This window comes from Chelonoidis abingdonii, chromosome 2 (genome assembly GCF_003597395.2).
Source record: "Chelonoidis abingdonii isolate Lonesome George chromosome 2, CheloAbing_2.0, whole genome shotgun sequence".
In the NCBI taxonomy this organism is placed as follows: Eukaryota; Metazoa; Chordata; order Testudines; family Testudinidae; genus Chelonoidis; species Chelonoidis abingdonii.
The window spans coordinates 91,898,350-91,907,449 of NC_133770.1; positions in this window are offsets into that span (position 1 = coordinate 91,898,350).

The window sequence follows — 9,100 nt, forward strand, 5'->3', positions numbered from 1 at the left end:
TATGCTGGTCTGGCATTTGCACTGTTAATGGAGTGACTCCTGGTATGTTGTCTGTAGTCCTGCTTCTGCCAGAGCAGACTCAGCTTGGCTAGGAATAAAGATGGATTTCTGTAAAGTTAGTTCTGGTTCAAGCTGTGACTGCTGCTGTATACATAACATGGCTGTTGTTATCTCCTCAATTGGATCTCCGATAAACAAACTAAATTCCCCTAAAGCACCAGCAATGTATTGGTCAATAGCTTGAATTGCATCTAGTGCACGTTGTCCAATTATAGTACTTATTGTTCTGCTGCTTACACATTTGGTGCTTCCTGCACGGAGAAGATACCTTCGCCTGGGGTGGAGGGCCAGAACTGATCTTCTCACAGGGGCTTAGATCAAAATAGTTTTTTGTTTTTTTAGTGCCAGGTGGTAGCCCTTAGGTCATGTGTGGCTTGGGGTGTTTTGTAGCTTTCAGTTAGAGCAGTCTGTTTCAAGGAAGAGGATTCTTCTTAGTATTGCAACAACTTTTTAAATGTATGCGTTTCGACTAGTGCAGTGTTATTTGTAATAGTCCCTTTTGTGTGTGGCATTATGTAAATAAGACTGTAGCCTGCACCTTCCCATAATGGCATAGAGTGGAATTAATTTTTAAGGAAAGTCGGTGTAAGCATGCCACAGTTAAAGTTCTTGATGTAAAGAAAGTCACCAATTCACAAAGGAATTTGATTACCTCTATCCATTATACACACACAGTGAGTGATCGTGCTACTAACCATCTGTCATCTATTTCATTTGCATCATCAACACCTGCCCTGTTTATCTGCTACATTCTTTTCTTCACTGAATTCTTACACTGCTTTAATAAAATACAGTAATGTTATTGTTAAAAACCAATTAATTTACAATCCTCCATAGAGATAGTATTACTTATAATTCAATTTTGCTTCTAATGACCTACTTTCTCGCAAAATGACTTAATTCTTGTGTCAAAGATTAGTTATTAGACATTACCCTGCTGTACCAGTCATGTACTGCTGAGACAGGCAAAGCAGCTTTAGGTGTCCCTGCCCATTAATAAGAACTCAAAGACATTTTTCCTTGAACTCATTATAGAACCTGGTTTCACATCCACCATTCTTAACTTTTACTCTGTAGGCTGTTTTGAATCTCTCTCTCTCTCCAGATGTTCTTAACTTCATTGTCTGGACTGTCAGAGCAGAGCCAAAAGCATAACAATGTCAAAGAAATTGCCCACGGAAGGACATACCCTGAACTCTGTGCTGGCCCTCCACCGTGGAATTCATTTTATATCGCAACCATTATGTGCATGGGGCATGAAAACCATTACTCCTTTTTTTCTACATCAGATTTTTGGAAATTAACACGATTGGATTCTCCACACAATTACAGCGCTGGGTGTACTTTCCCTTCTTATTACAAGAAACTGTATTATAAACATACATCACAGAAGCCAACCTGCTCATGCGTTACTAGTTTGGCAAAGCATACTATCTCTAGCCACCTCCTTCCTAGGCTTAACAAAAGGAATCACTAAGCATATGGCCAAAGCTGGCAAATTCTAGAAACATCAGCTTGGCCCACAGGCTTTCAGACGAATATTTATTCTTATAGTTTTTGCTACATTTGCTCATTTGTATACAATACCTGGGTATTTTGCATGTAAAATTGACCCCCCTTTTTTTGTTTTTTCCCATAGTTTTGGCCAAATTCTTCCCTCACTTTACACCCCAGACAAGGTTTGGCCTCTCTAAAACTTCAGTAATGGAGTCTGCCACTCTTGCTTATGTGGGGTTGCATCTTACCTCATGAGTAGTCCCATTTGATTTCTACAGGGTATTTGCAGAGTAAGGTATTATTGCATGAAAGTAAGGAGGCAAGATCTGGCCCTGTGCCTTTAGGTTTTGGAAAATATTGCAACTTCTTTATTCTACCTTCTTGCATTTTTTGTTTCTGTGGCGTGAGAGAGAAATATCTGCCACTAAACTAAATTAAGCCCCAAATTATTTCAGTGCCCTAGGAACATAAAATTCCACAGACAAGCAAGCTGATTTGTGTAGAAAAAAAAATCTAAACCTCTCAAACAATTTATATTGATAATTACACACAGAATTTTATATGCACAAAAAAAAAACCGCTCAAACCCCCTAACCTTCCTTAAAACTTGAATGTATTCTAAAAACTGACTCTAAACACATCCAGTTAGAATCTACATTGATGTATGTAGACAATATAGATAGCCATATTCTGATGTGGACAAAATTATTTTTTATGTTTGCAATTAAGTTCATATACTCCAGAGCTACTTCAATGAAATCTAATTTTTCACATAGTGAACATTTTGCAACATGGGTCTGCTGGCAATTTTTATTTTCATAAAATGCTCTTGCTGATGGATGCGAAACCATTATGTAGAATGTGCGAAGCTACGTGGTATTTAAAAAGGGTAGCTAAGGTCTGGTCCGACTTCTTGACAACTGCATGTCACACTGAAAGGATAAATGCTGCTCATTATTTTCCTAAAGCAAAAGAATTGGCTGTACAGTGTAGGTTGATGAAACTTGAACAGCTGTCTTCTAAGAAGCTTTTTTTTTTTTTTTTACAATAGATTATCAAGGGACATGTGAACAGTACACCAGACTAACTCTTAAACAACAGGCATTCATACAAATGATCAAACTCAGCTACGAGTGCCTAAGAATAACCTCCTTTGGATTGCAGGGAGGGATACTGATTTCAGTGCAGTGCAAACACTGAGGCAATATGTAAAATATTTTGCGTGATAAATTTTCTGCTTATATGATGTAGAATATTTACAGGTGAAATCCATTAGAAACATTAACGTATTAAGTGTCGTGAGTTCTAGTCCTTTGGACAATATGGTAAATCTCTTCATACGAGCATCCTTAACCATAATGCTTTCAGAATGATGTACACTTGGGTTTCAATCAGATTAATAAATAATTTACATTTCCAAATGACTGTTGTCTATGCTGGGTGACAGAGTGGAGTGTGCGGGTGGGGTGGGTAACATCCATATAGAGCCAAAAACGTCTTAAAATGTAATCCTAAAATAATCTTGTTTTCGAATGGTAGAAGTTCATGCCTCCAGCTCAGGCAGCGCATCATCAGCATCCAGATCAGGAGCTTTGCCAAAATAGCTGCAATCTAATATGGAAATGAGATGCTGGCCTTGATATTGTGTCATTCTTCTGAATGGGATCACCTGCACCCATATCTCCTAGGAGAAAATTTCAAACAGAGTTAGCTCCTTAAACCTTCTAATTAAAATGAGAAATCCCTAGGCTTCCATGACTCAGCCTCAGAAAAAGATTATTAGGAATTTAATAGGGAAAATATCGCATCTCAGACCATCTGTGACCCAGTGCTCTGTGAGAATTTGAAGAAAACTGGAGGGAGGAGGCAGCACTCTCCAATGCATGCTCTAGGAGTACTTTGTTGGAGCTGCAATAAATCAACATAGTTAGAGTACAGCCTTTTTCAGATTTAATTACTGTTACATAATTATTAGCAAAGCAGTCTCCTCTGAAACCGTAAAACTCATTACATCAAAAATCCCCAAGCTCCTGCTGGAATTTATGAACTAGTTACTTTCTTTCTAGCTCTGGGAAAAGGCAGTGGAATATATTCTAGTTGTCTCCAGCTTCTTGCATGCTGAGCTATTTTATTATTATTATTATTACATTTCAGTGAATGTTTCCTATGTGCCTTTCTTTCACTAGGAAAAGAGTTCTCGGGTTCTTTTCCTGCTTCCGTCATGACAACTGGCTTATATAAAATAAACGCATTGGGCTGCACACACCCCTACTAGGGCAAGGTATTTAAAGCACATCTCTCTGTGCCCGGGGTAGCCACTGAACTAGAGAAGGGATTCACTTTCAGGGATAGCGAGCAGCAGCATTGTCACCACCCTTCCCCAGAGGTTCTGCTAGGGGTGGGTAGCTTTAAAAACCAGCCAAGGTTCTGTTCAAACCCTGCCAGGGGAGGCTGTCTGGGCAAAGTGCCAAATCAGCATATCTCCCAGCCAGCCTGACCCCCATTCCCTCCCTGGTTGGCCTTGCCTACTTGGAGAGCTGTGACAGCTGGCTCCTGGTTCTCCTCTGGAGTGGGGGCTGTGGGCAGTTTGCCCTGCCCAGTTGCACTCCTTGTGGACTTCTGCTGCCATGGGCTCTCAGCACAGATTCCACAGGCAGAAGCCAAATGAATAAGTCTAGCCCATAACATTTACAGAGGAAACCCATGGCACAGCACAATGCTAGGCTCAAGTTTTCTGCCATTTAAATGAATATGACTATTATAGTTGTCTTCAAGAGGAAGCAGAACTGGACCAATCACAACAAGACGGTATAGACAGTCTCTCTGCATCACAAGCATAAATTCTCCAGCTCCCTTTTTCTCTGATGCAGAGTGGCTTCACATTTGGACAAATTGGTTTGCTGCTGCGTGCAAAATTGCACAGCAGATCAGGGCAACTTTGGAGAGGTTGCTAACTGCACAGATGAAACCATTGCTGTTTATGTACACAAAAAATCTCAGTGAGATAACTTTAATCCCAAGGTTTGAGCTGTGTAACTTCATTTGTTTAAATAGAGTGGCATGGACAAATCTTAGGAAATTTGGGCAAGAAACTGCCTTAGTGCAAGCAGACAGGAAAATTCAAAGGCTTTTGCTCTGTCCTTAATTTCATCTAATCTTTCCTAGATATTACAGAACAATAGGGAATCAATGCAATACAATAAAATACAACTTCGTTTTGCACAGTAACTTTCAGGTGATCTGAATCCTAAAATATTTAGAGTTGAATTATACTATTACCTCAATAAGTAATAAGAGGAAAATGAAATTGAGAGAGAGAAGTACGAGAGAATAGGTCCTTTCTCTGCCGAGGGAGTGGAGGGGTCAGGAAGGATGTCTCAGATGGCAAACTGGAGAGGAGAGGGCTCTTGCATTAACATTACTGAGATTAGTATGCGATGTGCAGATTGTGTTGGAGATCCAGGTGGAAACAGATGAGGCAATTTTGAACTGGTTCATGAAATGAAAGAGGAGTTAGTTATAGGAGGAGATAAAGTTGAGCTTTTTGTATAGGAAAAATGGAGAGCTGGATCTTGGGGAGGCCATAGGGAGAAGAGATTTGAACTAATCCAGGTACATGGAAATAAGGGCATGAATAAAGAATCCCCCAGAACTGGATTGAAGGCAGTGACACACGCAAGCAGAACTGAAGATGTGAGAGGAAGATATAACCCCATCAAGGACAACAGTAATGTTGCATGCAAAGGGGTGGGGGATATTGGTAAGGAACAGAGATGAAATTGTGTTTGAGGATCCACCTCTATATATACTGCTGTAGTGTAAGTGCTGAGTTACATAAGCCACAACAGCAATAGCAGCCCTTTCTCTGGAATGTCTTCCTTTTGAAATTATATTGGATCCATATCTCCTGAATTAGGAATTATATTAATGAAACAATTATCTTTATCACATTGATATGTTGGAAGATATGTCTGGAATATTTAATTGGCCTGGCATGCCAGTTGGCCAAGGAACCACAGGGAAAGGCAGACAATTTGGGAAGGCAAGGTGGTCAGATGGGTAGGACACCAGATTCTGAGTGAAGAGATGAGGATTGGACTGTGATCACGTGAAAGGTCACCAAACACTCAGTGTCTGACCTTGGGCAATCACTATATCTCACCATGCCTTAGTTTCTTCATGTGTAGAAGAGAAGTAATGATGTTAACTCACTTTTGTAAGATGCTTCGCTTTGCTATCCAGGCTCATACACCCTCTGCTGCCACAGCTTCACCACTATTGTTGTTCTAACTAGCTAGATCAAAGCTAGCTCAGGTCAGTCTATATGTACTGCAGTCACATCTTTGATTGCAGGGAAGACAAATACTTTGTGTTTATTATTATTATCAAGTATAAATGGGAAGTATTTCAATGACACAAGTGAACTTTGCCTATCTTTAATGACAAATTCTATTCTCATCCATACCTCTGTAATTCCACTGAGTTTAAAAGGCACTGTATCAGTGTAAATGAAGGCAGGATTTCGCCCTAAGGATCTATCCCTCTGTTGATGAGTACACAGAACTTTCCCTTATATTTATGGCAATTCCTTGTGTGCACTGAGCAGAGCTTTCAGAAAAATGTGTTCTCTCCAACTTTTCCTTGTCACTTAAATTTTCTTTGGATGTACTTGAAAGGACTGTGCATGTTTATAACCATCTGGTAAAGTTGCTAAATTGCCTATTTTTTATTACTGTATATTTATATATAATTTAATATTGAGAGGGGTTTTTTGTTTAAATTGAAGATGTTCCCCTGTGGAAGGTCTTTTTATTTCATCGTTGTGTGTTGATCATAACATGCAGCACTCTAGACAGTCATTCTGTTCAGAAATGAAAAACGCAAAGCATTTTCTTTAATGCTACCAATAAGTATTTTTTTGGCTTTTTTCCCCTGCAAAGTGCTACTCTAAGCCCCATCCAGTTTTTCAAGTGACAAAATCTTCTGGAAGATAAAGAAAAAAATGCCAGTCTTTACTAGTGACAATAAGTATTTCCAAACAATTTAAAAGGCACAAAGTCCTAAAATATTTACTAATGCACATCAGTTATAATGCTCTGCAACCATGTACTGTGAATCACATAATAAACGTATCTCAGTTACTATTGCCATGACAATTACTGACAGAATCACTCCATAATTAAAAAAAACACCCATTCATTGTATCTATCATATTAATGAAATATTTGCAGAATAAATTACATTATAGTAATGCAGGTGGTTCATATGTGTAATGCAAACATTTAAACCAGATAATTAAATGAATGCATTGTGGTAAAATGGTCAGCATATTTCAGTGATATCTTAAGAAGATACAGGAGATGCGATCCCTGTCCATTCACAATTGATTTTGTGTCTTTGCTATCATATCATAACTAGGTGCATCATGGCTAGTCCTGCCATTCATCATATTGCAATGAGAAATTGCAAGAGATACAACTGTAGTCATGTATTCTGCCAAAAATCTTGTAAATCTCCATAAAATCATCTGATATCATCATCTGTGTCTCTGGTTGATAACAACGTGCAGCAGCAGCACAAGAGCCAAAGATCTTAGTTTAAGTGTCTTGCCCCCCAAAATATAGGCAGTCTCTAGTTATTCATCAGATTAAAGATTTTCAACAGAGCAGAGCTACCCCCATCAGCTACTGCTGCTGGGCTGGCAGTAGCAGATGTCTCTTACCATTATGCCCTCAGGAAGGAATGGTATTTGCCAGCAAACTCCCTCTGTGTCTAACTCATTTCCTACATTCTCTTCTTTCATTTGCATAGTCAACTGGTCCTTATGCCTCAAGAAATTCAGGAGAGCATCTGACGAATAAGTTGTTAGAAATGAAGTTTTAAAACATCACACCAGGAGGTGCATGCACAAAGCCTCATTATATTCCCAACGGCCTGCCAACTCATGAGAACATAACAGAAAAGTGAGACTCTCTGTACCAACTGACAACGCTAGAACAGAAAGGGCAGCTTCCTCCCTCATATTTTAGGAAATTAGTATATAAAACTCAGTGAAACATTTCTGCAAGCCCACTTTCCCTTACAGCATGCTCAGAGTTGGGCAGGCACTTACTCACACCACAAGTGCTAGAAGGAACAGGATTTTAAAAATAAGAACTGCCTGCCTCTATTGTTTTTTTCCCCTCTGTTTCCTTCCCATCTTCCTTACTAGAGTATGCTGGGGAGCTTCAATTGGTCAAAATAACCAGATATTCATAGGAAATGTTAGGGCTGAGGATGTCTCTAGGGAGCCCTTTTTGGCATGAAGGCTTTTGTGTAATCGTTGCATTTGATCACTTGTCCGTATTCAGTTTGGCATCCCCAGCTGGGAGAGCTGTGCAGCTCTCAAGGGCAACGTTGTACTTCAGCTTTTGTTGCTCAGCAAAGATCTGACACAGCTTGTTTTCTTTAAAGGATTGGTCGACACTAGCCACCACAGAGTAGTAGCAGCCATTAGCTACTGGAACCCTGCAAATATAGGAGTGGGTCAAGTGCCTGCATCTTTGCACAGGCTAGTTCAGTAAAAGGGTGGTTGTAGAGGTTGGTTGCTTTTGATTTTTGTGAGTCTTGGCCTCCTATTTCCAGCTGATGGTGTGTTCATGGTTCAGCTGGTACTGCTGATCTCCTTCACCTAAAGTTGCATTTACTTGCCTTGGCAGACTGTGGTTTGGTGATGAGGAAGTCTCCCTTCCATCTAAGCCATGTTACTTCTTACCTTGGATTCTCTGAGTACATACAACACTCGGATTGTGGTCGATGTAGTTTCCCAGCAATATGAGGAACCCATCCATCGATGATCAGTTCTGCACCTAACCAGCTGTCACCTTGTTAGACAAGTAGCATGAGTTCAACCACTGGTGTAAATGAAAAAAAAAATACTCTCACAGCCATGATTTTGTCCTTATTTGTTGTTCCAGATGTTGCACACTGTTCTACAGCTGATGTTGGTTGTCTGTTTGCAGTAATACAGAAAGCACTCTGGGAATCTCCTACAATCTCTCTAGTCCCCATAGTCTTTCTTATCTCACTGACAGAACTAGCTTCTTTTCCCCCTCCCGGAAGGTATGTAAGCTCTCACAAACTGGCTCAGTCGCCACTTCTGGATTGGCACCAGCCTTTTGTGAGCAGACCCAACTGCTGGATCCCATGTGCTCCTAAGCCAATGGGTCTAGGCAGCATTGGGGCATTGTTCTCACTCTGATTCTCTAAGGGTATATCTACACTGCAATCAGGAGATGTGATTGCAGCATGTGTAGACTAACTAGATCAAAGCTAGCTCAAGTGACAACAGCAGTGAAGCCACTGAAACACAGACTCATAGACTCTAGGACTGGAAGGGACCTCAAGAGGTCATCGAATCCAGTCCCCTGCCCTCATGGCAGGACCAAATACTGTATAGACCATCCCTGACAGACATTTATCTAACCTACTCTTAAATATCTCCAGAGATGGAGATTCCACAACCTCCCTAGGCAATTTATTCCAGTGTTTAACTACCCTGACA